The sequence below is a fragment of the Trachypithecus francoisi genome, unplaced genomic scaffold, assembly GCF_009764315.1.
Source record: "Trachypithecus francoisi isolate TF-2019V2 unplaced genomic scaffold, Tfra_2.0 Lachesis_group3, whole genome shotgun sequence".
Classification (NCBI taxonomy): domain Eukaryota; kingdom Metazoa; phylum Chordata; class Mammalia; order Primates; family Cercopithecidae; genus Trachypithecus; species Trachypithecus francoisi.
The window spans coordinates 113,142,662-113,156,153 of NW_022681468.1; the positions used below are offsets into that span (position 1 = coordinate 113,142,662).

Sequence of the window (13,492 nt, forward strand, 5' to 3'; positions counted from 1 at the left end):
AGGTTGGAGGGATGCCTCATGGACAACCCTTTTCTCATCACCGGGAGGGCATGTTCCCCATTGAAACTGAAAACACTGAGTTGAGACTCAGTCAGTATCATGTGCATTTAGGTTGTGGGAGCCAGTTTTCAGCATCAAACTCTCTCCAAGGTGTTGATATGCAAGCTCCTGGCTGAAATAACACATATAATGGCTTAGCACTGTGCCCAACAGATTCTAGGTGCTTGGTGAGCAACAGTTGTTATTAACTCTAGATGCCAAAGCCTGTTGAAATATGTGTAATTGAGAAATCAGTAAGAATGAAATCCAATTTTAAAACTTTCAGGCCAGGCGCAGTGGCTCACACCTGTAATCCCAGCACTTTGGGAGGCCAAGGCAGGTGGATCACATGAGGTCAGGAGTTCAAGACCAGCCTGACCAACATGGTGAAACCTCCTTCTCTACCAAAAATACAAAAATTAGCCAGGCATGGTGGCACATGCGTGTAATTCCAGCTACTCAGGAGGCTGAGACAGGAGAATTGTTTGAACCTGGGAGACGGAGGTTGCAGTGTGCTGAGATCACGCCACTGCACTCCAGTCTGGAGGACAGAGCAAGACTGTCTCAAAAAAACAAAACAAAACAAAAAATTTCCAATAGTTTGTGCTTCTATAACATGTCATTAACAGCCCACATGGGAATTTGAGAAATATCGTTATTCGCATCCGAGAGGGATGTAACTGGAAGCTGTGAAGATTAACATCTGAGGGCACAGAGAACAGGCTCAAGTTTACTGTTATGTAGCCCTCCTCCTAGTTCCTGTGTCCCATTGGAGGTGCCCTGAAATCTTTTTTTTTCTCTAGTCTGTGATCCACACACCATTTAGGTCTGTATGTGTCCATTTTAAATAAAATTGCATTCCCACTATGTAATTTCCTCATTGAAAAGTTGGGGCACACAAAGCCCTATTGATCTCATCAAATCCTGATTAGTGGCCCTGCTTCTTGCAACTCATGGAAGAAGACATTTAAAATGAAGTCCTCATTTATACATACATATATATATATATTTTTTTTCCTTCATTGTTCCGGCTTTCAGCTTTCCAATCAGTTTGGGTATAGGATTTTATTGATTTCAGTGTGCATTTATTTGGATGTTAGTAATTAGATGATTCCACAAAATGGGATAGAGAATACCCAGAAACATACTCATCCTAGACTCTTAACTGTCCTTACCCTCCCATCCAAGCTTCTCAGATTGACTCCTTCTAATGTGTCAAGATTAAACCAAAACCTTACCTATTGAGAACAAAAATAGACAGCTATCAAGGAGCAGAAGCATATCTTTAAACAAGTTCTGAAGATTACCTTCACTGGGCTTAGTTTACACCCCAGGGTAAAACTAGGGTCTGATCTTTGTTCCCACCTGAAATATTCATCCACGGCTACATGAATGAAGCAGGAGGCAAGACCAGTTCTGTTGTTTAGATAAGGGTTTCCAAAATAATTGTACCGTTTAAATAACACAGCTTTATGGTCACAGGAACTCGTTCTTAAATTTAAATTTATATATAAATTCCTTTTACAGAGAGGCTCATTTGAGACAATAAGAGAACTTTAGATAAAGTTAGGTAGAGGAAAGAGAAATAGAAATACAAGTGTAAGAAGAAAAATGAAGAAAAGCAAGACCTTAATGATTTGTATAACTGGACGATGGTAGGGAACAGAGTGCTATGATATTTACATTCCATTGACTATTCTAAAAATGCTGTTATCGTTTTGTTTTAAAATCAATATTTATTTTTTATTTATTTTATTTTTTTGAGTCAGAGTCTCGCTCTGTCATCCAGGCTGGAGTGGTGCTAGGATTACAGGCATGAGCTACCATGCCTGGCCTAAAGTCAATATTTACAAGACTGCAAATTATACCCTTAACAACTACTTAATCTTATAGAACTTATAGTTATCAATCTAGCAATGTGTGTCTGTGAGGCAAAGGAAGGTGGGGAGGGGACACATAGGTTTCTAAAACTCTTTAGGAGGTACCAGAGCCAAAAAATGTTTGGCAACAGCCATTGTGGGATTTGGAGGCTTAAGTGGCAGAATCTGTCCTCACTTCCCTAAACCTGCATGCTGCAGTACAGTAGCCACTAGCCATGTGTGGCTGTTGAGTGCCTGGGACACGGTTAGTCTAAAGGAGATGTGCAGTAAGTATAAAATGTATACCAGGTTTCAAAAACTTTGCATTGGCCGGGCGCGGTGGCTCATGCCTGTAATCCCAGCACTTTGGGAGGCCAAGGCGGGCGGATCATGAGGCCAGGAGTTCAAGACCAGCCTGGCCAACATGGCAAAACACCATCTCTACTAAAAATACAAAAATTAGCTGGGCGTGGTGGCAGGCGCCTGTAACCCCAGCTGCTGGGCAGGCTGAGGCAGGAGAATCGCTTGAACCTGGGAGGCGGAGGTTGCAGTGAGCCGAGATCACACCACTGTACTCCAGCCTGGGTGACAAGAGCAAAAATCTGTCTCAAAAAACAAAAACTTTGCATTAAAGGAAAAAGAATGTAAAATATCTCAAATAATTTTTATATTGGTTATATATTAAATTATAATATTTTGGGTATATCGAGTTAAATAAAACATATTATCAAAATTAATGTCACCTATTTCTTTTGTATGTGGCTCCAAGAAAATTTTTAAGTACATATCCATAGGTGGTTTGCATTTGTGGTTCATGTGATATTTCTATTGAACAGCACTGTGTCTAACAAATGTTTCCAAGACTTCAGAAATCCCTGTAACTCTTCAAGATTTTTGCAATATCTGCTATTACTGATGGTAATATTATGAAATTATTATTTTTCACTTTATATGGACTGACATTTTAAAGTTATTTTAAAAGGAAGGTATAGATCATGGGTTTAATATATTAGCTCAAATTGTTAATACACATTAAATATATAACTCTTGAAATTTAAAAGAGCCTCTCCCTCAGCATACCTCTGAAACCATGTTATATTGCAGTAATAACAGGGCAACTATACACTGGACTGAGGAAAAGGGATTTAAAGGGAATTTCCTTGGGTGGTGGAAGCTCTTGGCCCACTCCTGAGGAGTGCTGTTCCTGGCCACCAGAGGACTGGCCACCAAGAGCCATGGCCTTGGGAGCAGCTGTGAGACAGCAGAATCTGAACTTCAGAGGACGGATGAAATTGCCTGCCTTAGGGAGACTCTAAGACAACTCTCAGAAACATTGGCGTAGACAACAAGCATCTCAGTGGCAATCAGATGGACTGAGTAATAAAGATCTTTCTCTGTTTTCCATACATCCCAAAAGCAGCCCCCTAACTCTCCAAAGGAAAGATTGCCCCATCCTGACATATAGGGTTTGAAGTCAGGTTAAATTTGATTTAGAAAAATAATGTGAGTCTTAACCCCAGGATTATGCAATAAAATTCAGACCCCTTAAACATGTCTGCAACATGGGTGCCATGATCCCCATATATATATCAATGAAGCTCAGATGGCCTAAGTCACTTCCCCAAGGTCATTATAGTTAACAAGTGACAGCCTGCTGGCTCCAAACCTGGAAGCCTTGTTATACCCATTTTACAATAGGGCACCATGGACACAACAGAGATATGGCCCTGCCCTCTACACCTGTCTGTTCACTTACTTCATGTCAGTGAAACTTGGGAGGTGTGGTGCCAATCTAATTGGGACCCCAAGGCAAAAGTCCTTGGTAAATATATCTAAGTAATAATATTATGGTGATCATAGCAAACAATCATTCCTTGTTCTTCTCTTTCCTCAAGATCGACTTTAATAAAAAACAAGAGCAAGCCTTTCATCTAAGGAGCATAAAAAGGCTGAATGGAATTTGTGTGGCTGCACCTGTCTGTTCGCTTACTTCATGTCACCATTTTCCTAGAATCAATGTGATTATTCGCCTGTGGACATAGTTTCCTAGCAACACACATCTTGAACCAATTCAGGTAAATTTCCTCTATCACTTATAGTCACCTGGCTTCTGCATCAAGTGGCTCTTCACAGGCCTCCAGGAATATTAGTATTATGCCTGCTTAAGGGAAATGAGCAAATGTTAAGCTTATACACCACCTTTCTCTTGGGATTTTACAATACAAAGCAAAGAGCCATCAGCAGAGGCTGCCACAGTCTCTTTGAAGGCTGTTGGGTGGTCACAAAGCCTTGAAAACAGAGCAGAACAGATTTATCTTCAGGGTTTCCTGATCATGAGGGAAAGGAGTAGTCCTCATTCAACAATCATTGTTAATGATCAGGAGAGAGACCCAGGAAATAATCTGATTTTCCTACACAAGGGTCTAACCTGGTCTTCCCGCTGAGAGCAGGCTGGCAAACACCTTTAAGGCAAACGACAGTCAAGTTATTGCCAAACCTCTTAGCAAATAATGTGTGCTTTTTCCATGTTTTAAGTGTAAGTATTATTTATTTTAAATTCCTTTTATCCTTCCAAGACTGATTAAAAGAAAAAATTATGTTGTTTGAATCCCTACAGGCAGGATATTCACTTTGATATTCATTCAGTGGGTTTTTGTGGTTGCTAATCATATGTTCAACAATGATGTGCCACTTTTCATTAGAAAAGTAATGACAATTGGCCGGGCATGGTGGCTCACACCTGTAATCCCAGCACTTTGGGAGGCTGAGGCAGGCGGATCACCTGAGGTTAGGAGTTCAAGACCAGCCTGGCCAACATAGTGAAACCCTTTCTCTACTAAAAATACAAAAATTAGCTGCCATGGTGGCGGGCTCCTGTAATCCCAGATACTCGGGAGGCAGAGACAGGAGAATTGCTTGAACCAGGAAGCAGAGGTTGCAGTGAGCCGAGTTGGCACCATTGCACTCCAGCCTGGGCAACAAGAGCAAAACTCTACCTCAAGAAAACAAAAAAAGGCTGGGCACGGTGGCTCAAGCCTGTAATCCTAGCACTTTGGGAGGCTAATGTGGGTGGATCGCCTGAGCTCAGTAGTTCAAGACCAGCCTGGGCAACACAGTGAAACCTCGTCTCTACTAAAATACAAAAATTAGCTGGACGTGGCGGCATGCACCTGTAGTCTCAGCTACTCGGGAGGCTGAGGAAGGAGAATTGCTTGAACCTGGGAGGCGGAGGTTGTAATGAGCCAAGATTGCACCACTGCACTCCAGCCTGGGCGACAGAGCAAGACTCCGTCTCCAAAAAAAAAAAAAAAAGGAAAAGAAAAATTAGCGGGACCTGGTGGTGCACACCTGTAATCCCAGCTACTCAAGAGGCTGAGGCAGGAGAATTGCTTGAACCCGGGAGGCAGAGGTTTCAGTGAACTAAAATCGCACCACTGTACTCTGCCTGGGTGACAGAGCAAGACTCCGTCTCAAAAACAAAACAAAACAAATTGACACTGGTACAATGTCATTCATATTTTACCAGTATAGGCTCATTTGTGTGATGTGATGTGTGTGTGTGTGTGTGTGTAGTTCTATGCAATTGTATTACATGTGTAGCCTTGCGAAACTACCCCCTTAATCAAGATACTCAAACTGGACCATCATCATGGGTTTCCCTCTTGTCATTATTTTATAGCCACATCGCTTCCCTCTTCGTCGTTAACTTTTTTTAACCTTACATCCTTCTTTCTTTCTTTCTTTCGTTCTTTCGTTCTTTCATTCTTTCTTTTGGTTTTGTTTTGTTTTTTTATAAAGACAAGGGTCTGGCTAGGCACGGGGGCTCACACCTGTAATCCTGGCACTTTGGGAAGTGGAGGCGGATGGATTGTTTGAGGTCAGGAGTTCAAGACCAGCCTGGCCAACATAGTGAAACTGTCTCTACTAAAATACAAAAATTAGCCAGGCAGTAAGGCTCAGCGGGAGGCCAAAACAGGAGAATTGCTTGAGCCTGGGAGGTGGAGATTGCCCTGATTGCCCCGGGAGCCAAGATTGAGCCACTGCACTCCAGCCTGGGTGATAGAGTGAGACCCTGTCAACAAACAAACAAACAGACAAGCGACAAGGTCTCACTCTGTTGCCCAGGTTGGAATGCAGTAGCATGATTAGGGCTCACTGCAGCCTCAACCCTCTGAACTCAAGCAATCCTCCCACCTTAGCCTCCCAAGTAGCTGGGACTACAGACATGTGCCACCACATCTGGCTACTTTTTCAATTTTTGGTAGAGATGGGGGTCTCATTATGTTGCCCAGGTTGGTCTCAAACTCCAGGGATGAAGTGATCCTCCCACATTGGCCTCCCAAAGTGCTGGGATTACAGGCCTGAGCCACTGCCCCCAGCCTGGGAGTATTTTTAAATTAACTGAAACACACACTTTATCATATAACCCAACAGTCTCACTCCTGGCTATTTACTCAGGATAAATGAAAGCATAGCTTCACACTAAGACCTGAATGTGAAAGTGTTTAGAAGTTTTATTCATAATTACCCAAAACTGGAACAACCCAAATGCCCATCTAATAGGAAATGGGTAAACAAATTGTGATGCATCTATACAGTGGAATACTATTCACAACAAAAGGGAATGAAGTACTGATACGTGCAACAACGTGAATGAATCTCAAATGTCTTAAAATGAAGAAAGCAAGGTGCAAAAGACCTCAGGAGTGATTCCATTTATATGATACTTCTAAAAAGTCACAGCTACAGAAATCAGATCAGTGGTTGCCAGGTGCCAGGGTTGGGAAGAAGATTAATTACAAAGAGGCGTCCTGAAGGAATATTGGGGGCTGATGCTTATGTTCTCTATCTCAGTTGTGGTGGTTCTTACACAAATATATACATTTGTCAAAAACTGATCAAAGTATACATCTAAATTTTATGTAGATTTTACCTTCATCAACCTGAATTTAAAAAATAAGTATGATAGACAAAGGTCCTTTTTGGTAGCTTACAAAGCATTCTTGTGTTCAGCAGTGCAAAGTGGGCATAACTGCAGCATAAAGTCAACATTTCATAGAGTTGCAGAACTACAAAGTCAATGAGTGGTCAGGCAAGGCAGGTCTGCTATGCTAAGGTCAGGGCCCTAGTTGAGAAAAGCTGGGACCCTGAAACATGGGATAAGGACATCTGGGTGAAGGACCCCTGAAGACCGTGGCTCTGCAAACTCCCAAGCCCTTAGAGGCTGCAGAAGTGCCCCACCCCCCAACAAGTTGAGATCTTTGCCCAGGAAGGAGGACACTGAAGAGGCCTCTTTTCTTCAATAGAACAAGTGTCCCCTCAGAATACTACCTCTTCTCCTGGTGCCAGATGGATAAACAGGGCTAAACCCCAGCATACCACTTCCAAGGACATGCTGTGCCTGATGATGGAAGAAAAAGATCACATCCCAAAACAGCTAGAAGAATTAGCCACCGTGGACTGGCAGAAGCCAAGGGAAGAACTCCTCGGATTTCATGTTGAGGGTGTTATATCAAAGAGGCCAGAATATAAGACTGGATGAGCAAGACTTCATAGTCTTGGGACACTGTCTTAGGACATTGGATTTAACACCATGTCTCTTAGGAGATAGGCAGATTCATGTCTGTGTGGTTCTTGGAAGCATGAAGAAAGTGATGACCCTACCAGAAAGCATTCTCCAAGGAAGAGGCACTGAATAAGCAAGTAGGCAAAAATGACCTGGGCAGCCAGTGTTATCCAGCCTTTGTCATTAGTTGCCCCAGAATTAGCACGACCTGCCCATGAATGAAGCTGCCACAGAAGCAGAGCTGGGCCCAACGGCATGAACTCCCATGATCTAGCTATGGCTGCCTCTGAATGTCCAATCTTCCAGCAATAGATCCCAATGCTGACCCTCCAATATGGTGCTATCTCTTGAGGAGACCAAATTGCCACTTGGTGAGAAGTTGACTACATTGGTTCCTTTTCATCATTGGAGGGCCAGTGATTAATTCTTATTGGAATAGATAGCTATACTGGTAAAAGTCTGCATTTCTTGCCCATGGAGCCTCAGCCTGCTAAGCTCCCTATTTGGGAGCTTATGGAATGTCTGATCCACAGGCATGGAATCCCACACAACATAACATCCAACAGGAGACCCACTTCACACTAAAGGAAGCCCATGTCCACAGGGCCAACTTGTTGTACCACAACCATCCAGAAGCAGCCAGCCTGAAAGAGCACTGCAATAACCTTCTTACTGCCCAACTTCAGTGCCAGCCCAGACACAATATTCTGTAAGAGCAGGTGTCATCCTCCAGGATGCAGCATATGCACTGAATCAAAGACCTGTGGAGGCCTGTCCTCACGCATGCAGCTGTATCTCCAGTGAGAAGAATGCATGGACCCAGGAACCAAGGGGCAGGAGCAGGAGTGCCTTCCTTTCTACCATCTTCTCATCCCTTCTAATGACTCAAAGGGGACATTTCACTTCCTGGCTGCATAACTGTGGTCTCTGTAGGGTTAGAGCTCCTGGTCCTCAAAGTGGGTGCACTCTAGCTAGGGAGCAAATCCAGAGTTCCATTGAACACAAGGTTAAGGCAGCCTTCCAGGGCACCTTGGGCTCTTTGTCTCCTGAGACCAGCAAGTGAGAAAAGAAGTCATCATCCTGGCAGGAGTAATTTATCTTGATCAGCAAGCAAAGGTAAGAACATTTTTATACAATGGGCAGAGGCATGGTGTACATATGGAACTCAGGTGACCTACTTGGGTGCCTCTTAGTATTCCCATGCCCACCTGTACTGTGAAGGGACCCCTTGTATAGCAACTTCGGCCAGAGATTACTCAAGACTCAGCCTCTGCAGTAATGTGGTCTGGAACACATCACCAAGTAAGCATCCAAAACTTGCAGAGGTCATAGCCAAGGGTAAAGGGCAGTTAGAATGCATAGTGGAGAAGAGAGGAAATGAGTGCCAGTTGCAACTCCAAAACTAACCAAGGAGATGGGGGTTGAGGTTCATCTGACCTCCCTCTTCTGAGCTTCTCCCCAGGAAGCAAAGTTCACAGTAACTGTGAAGGAGCAGCTCCCTGATCATGCATGGAAAAGTAGTTCACATGGGGTGAACCGCAGAGTTGGTTCTGATTATGCTACTAAAATTAAAAGCAAAATTTAATATTCCTCCACATTTTCATGCCAAGAACACTTAAATTATTAAAATTTGGGGAAAAAGTCAATTTACAGAAATATAATCATTTATACTTTAGCAAAGCACTGTCCCACAAAATGGGTGCATATGTAATACATCTGCTCAAGAACTTTCCAAAAGATCCCCAAACAAACAGCTTTTAATCTATTTCTTCAGGTCTCATCAAGTTTTCCTATTTCCACAACTCCTGATTCTAAAACATACATATCAATTTTTCAACTCTATAACATGTTTAAAAAATTTAAGTTTTCACCTATTGAAAAGGAAACTACCATTATATAAAACATGAATAACCAGACAGTTTTGGAGGGGTTTGTGTCATTATATGTAAATGGTTTCAAGTATTTTAATTTCATCCACAATCAGACTTTATGCCAATAGAGAGTAAGGTCTGTGCCTTATATTTCGTGTATCCCTCTGGGCCCCAGGAACTCTGCCTGGGCTTAACAAGTTTCAGGCTGGGCACAGTGGCTCATGCCTATAATCCTAGCACTTTGGGAGCTGAGATGGGTGGACCACCTGAGGTCAGGAGTTCAAGACCAGCCTTACCAACATGGTGAAACCCTGTCTCTACTAAAAATACAAAAAATGAGCTTGCTCTGGTGGCAGGCACATGTAGTCCCAGCTAGTCAGGAGGCTGAGGCAGGAGAAGGCTTGAACCTGGGAGGTGGAGTTTACTGTGAGCCGAGATCACACCGTTGCACTCCAACCTGGGTGACAGGGCGAGACTCCATCTCAAAAAAAAAAAAGTGTCAATAACCAACTAATTTATTTAATCTCTCTCCACCCCCTCCTTTCTTCTACCACCACTCTAGGATAATAGCCATTATACCTCTTGAGTCCAATTCATTTTTTTCCTTTGTTTTTCTTTTTTTGTTGTTATTATTTAGTTTTTATTTCATAATCATAAGCGCAACTCCGCAATCCAGCTAGGCATGGAAGGGAACAAGGAAAACATGGAACCCAAAGGGAACTGCAGTGAGAGCACAAAGATTCTAGGATACTGTGAGCAAATGGGGTGGGGGGTGCTCTTCTGAGCTACAGAAGGAATGGTCTAGTGGTTAAGATAAAACCTAAGTCAAACTTAGTAGAGTTGTCCACAGTCAGCAATGGTAATCTTCTTCCTGGTCTTGCCATTCCTGGACCCAAAGCACTCCATGGCCTCCACAATATTCATACCTTCTTTCACCTTGCCAAAGACCACATGCTTGCCAACCAACCACTCAGTCTTGGCAGTGCAGATGAAAAACTGGGAACCATTTGTGTTGGATCCAGCATTTGCCGTGGACAAGATGCCAGGACCTGTATGCTTTAGGATGAAGTTCTCATCATCAAATTTCTCCCCACAGATGGACTTGCCACCAGTGCCATTATGGCATGTGAAGTCACTACCCGACACATAAACCCTGGAATAATTCTGTGAAAGCAGGAACCCTTATAACCAAATCCTTTCTTTCCAGTGCTCAGAGCATGAAAGTTTTCTGCTGTCTTTGGAAACTTGTCTGCAAACAGCTTGAAGGAGACGTGACCCAAGGGCTCGCTGTCAAGGGCGATGTCAAAGAACACGGTGGGGTTAGCCATGGCTGATAGTACCGGGCTCCCGACAGCAGGGGCGTCTGCAAAGCCTCCTTGGTTTTCTTTTCTCAATATGCCTAAATATTTAAAATTATTATTTTTAAGTTGTATCAGCAAGTCTGCTTATTTTAAAAAGTAAAAAATATATATATATATATAAGAATAACATTAATAATCTTCTTGCAGTCCCTTCCATCCTCATCCCATAAACAAGCAATAGTAACAGCTCGATGTCCCTTGGTCCATATCTTTCCTTATGCTTGTACAGACCTATAAAAATTGGTATATTCAAGAATAGTGTGTTTTATGATTGATAAAAAAATCACACTTAAGCAATGTGGTTTTTTCATCTCTCTGTCTCAATAAGTGAGACTGTGGATCAATATTTTTAAAAACTACATCATATTCCAAGTTATTGGCAAAACCACAAAGTATTCAGTTTGCTTATTCCTGAGTTCTAATGACATAGAGTGTATTTTCATAATATTATAAAACACGTTTCTCTTCTGTGCGTTGCATGTTCATATTCTTTATTCCTTATATTTAAATTTCTAAACCATCAGAACCTTATTTTTATGAATGGCATGAGATCGTGTTTTCTTCCAGATGGATAGCCAGTTTATATTTAAAAAATTAACCTTTTCCCACTGAATATTTTTTATATTTTTTGTTCTTATATATACTTTGTCTTATATTTTATGTTCTTATATATACTTATATATTATATGTACTTATGTATACTATACATTATATATACTTATATATAATATAATATATATTATTTATACTATATATAGTTACTTATATATAATATATACTTATATATAACATATACTGTATATACTATATATTATATATATTAATATAAGTATATTATATATACTTATATATACTTACATTGATTTGGGGATCAATTTCTGATCCACAGATACATTTTTATTCATCTTTAATGTTGTTTTGATTATACTGACTTTATCATATAGGTTAATATTTGGTTGGGCAATTCTCCCTGTTTCTATTTTTTATTTTCATAGTTTTCTTGCCTATTCTTGGACACTCATTTATTTTTTCATTTGAACTTTCATTTCATGTACTTTTGTAAAATGGCTTGCTATGGTTTGAATGTTCGTGCCCTCCCCAAATTCCTATGTTGAAATCCTAACCCCCAAGTTGACCGTATTAAAAGGTAGAGCTTTTGGGAGGTCGCTAGGTCATGAGGGCAGAGCTCCCATAAATAGGATTAGTCCCCTTATAAAAGAGGCCCAAGGGAGCTTGCTGTCCCTTCCCCCACTGAGGGCATAACAAGAAAGCACCATAAATAAACAATGAAATGGGCTCTCACCAGACACTGACCTGCCTGTGCCTTGATCTTGGACTTCCCAGCCTTCAAAACTAGGAAAAGTCAATTTATGTTGTTTAGTAGCTATCCAATCTATAGTATTTTGTTACAGTGGCCAAAATGGACCAAGACGTAATTCAATTTGATTCTAGTGGAAACTGCATCATAGTTATACATTAATTTTTCTAAGAATTAACACTATCCTTTCTGGAGTACCAGCATGTCTCTCCACTTGCTTAGATCTTGTTTTCTGTCTTTAAAAATGACTTCATATACAAACATTCTTAGCCATTATTGTTGTTGTTGTTGTTTTCGTGTTTTGTTTTGTTTTTGTATTTTAGTAGAGATGGGGTTTCACCATGTTGCCCAGGCTGGTTTCAAACTCCTGAGCTCAGGTAATCCACCGGCCTTGGCCTCCCAAAGTGCTAGGATTATAGGTGTGAGTCACCGCACCCGGCCTATTGTTGTTTTTAATCATGATTTTTATTTTTATTTATTTATTTTTTTCTTGAGATGGAGTCACCCAGGCTGGAGTGCAGTGGCACAATCTTGGCTCAATGCAAGCTCCACCTCCCAGGTTCATGGCCATTCTCCTGCCTCAGCCTCCCGGTAGCTGGGACTACAGGCGCCCGCCACCATGTCTGGCTAATTTTGTTGTATTTTCAGTAGAGATGGGGTTTCACTGTGTTAGCCAGGATGGTCCCGATCTCCTGACTCGTGATCCGCCTGCCTAGACCTCCCAAAGTGCTGGTATTATGGGCGTGATCCACCGCGCCCAGACATTTATTTATTTATTTATTTATGTATTTATTTTTGAGATGGAGTCTTGCTCTGTCGCCCAGGCTGCAGTGCAGTGGTACAGTCTCGACTTACTGCAACCTCCGCCTCTCAAGTTCAAGCAATTCTCCTGCCTCAGCCTCCCAAGTAGCTGGGACTATAGGTGCATGCCACCATGCCTGGCTAATTTTTATAGTTTCAGTAGAGACAGGTTTCACCATATTGGTCAAGCTGGTCTCGAACTTCTGACCTAAGGTGACCCACCCACCTCAGCCTCCCAAAGTGCTGGGATTGCAGGCGTGAGCCACCACGCCTGGCCTTACCATGATTTTAAAGAAGATATTTCAAATTTAAAATTGTGTTATTAAATATTTCAAATATACAGAGAAATACAAAAATAATATTCTGGGCAACATGTACCCTCATACTTACTAGATTTTAACATTTTGATGTATTTATAGAATGTGATGACATTCTTTCATCTTCCCCCTTTCTAGATATGTGACTAGTGTCTAGAAGCCAGTGTTTATAATTCCCAAACATTTAAACATTTTTTAAATGTATTTTTGCATTTCTAAATAATAGATAATGGTTTTATATGTATTCCTAAGCAATATATAATGCTTTTACATGTTATTTAAAAAATAAATTTACATCCATGACTAGTTATTCTTCATACTGAGAAAGGCTAATTTTTATGTGCTGTATATATCTTGATT

At 41.4% G+C, this 13,492-nt stretch overlaps 1 pseudogene; it reads right to left on the reverse strand.

Moving 5' to 3' along the window:
- Positions 1-10,118: 10,118 nt before the first annotated feature.
- On the reverse strand, positions 10,119-10,718 carry LOC117071239 (annotated as a pseudogene).
- Positions 10,719-13,492: the final 2,774 nt, after the last annotated feature.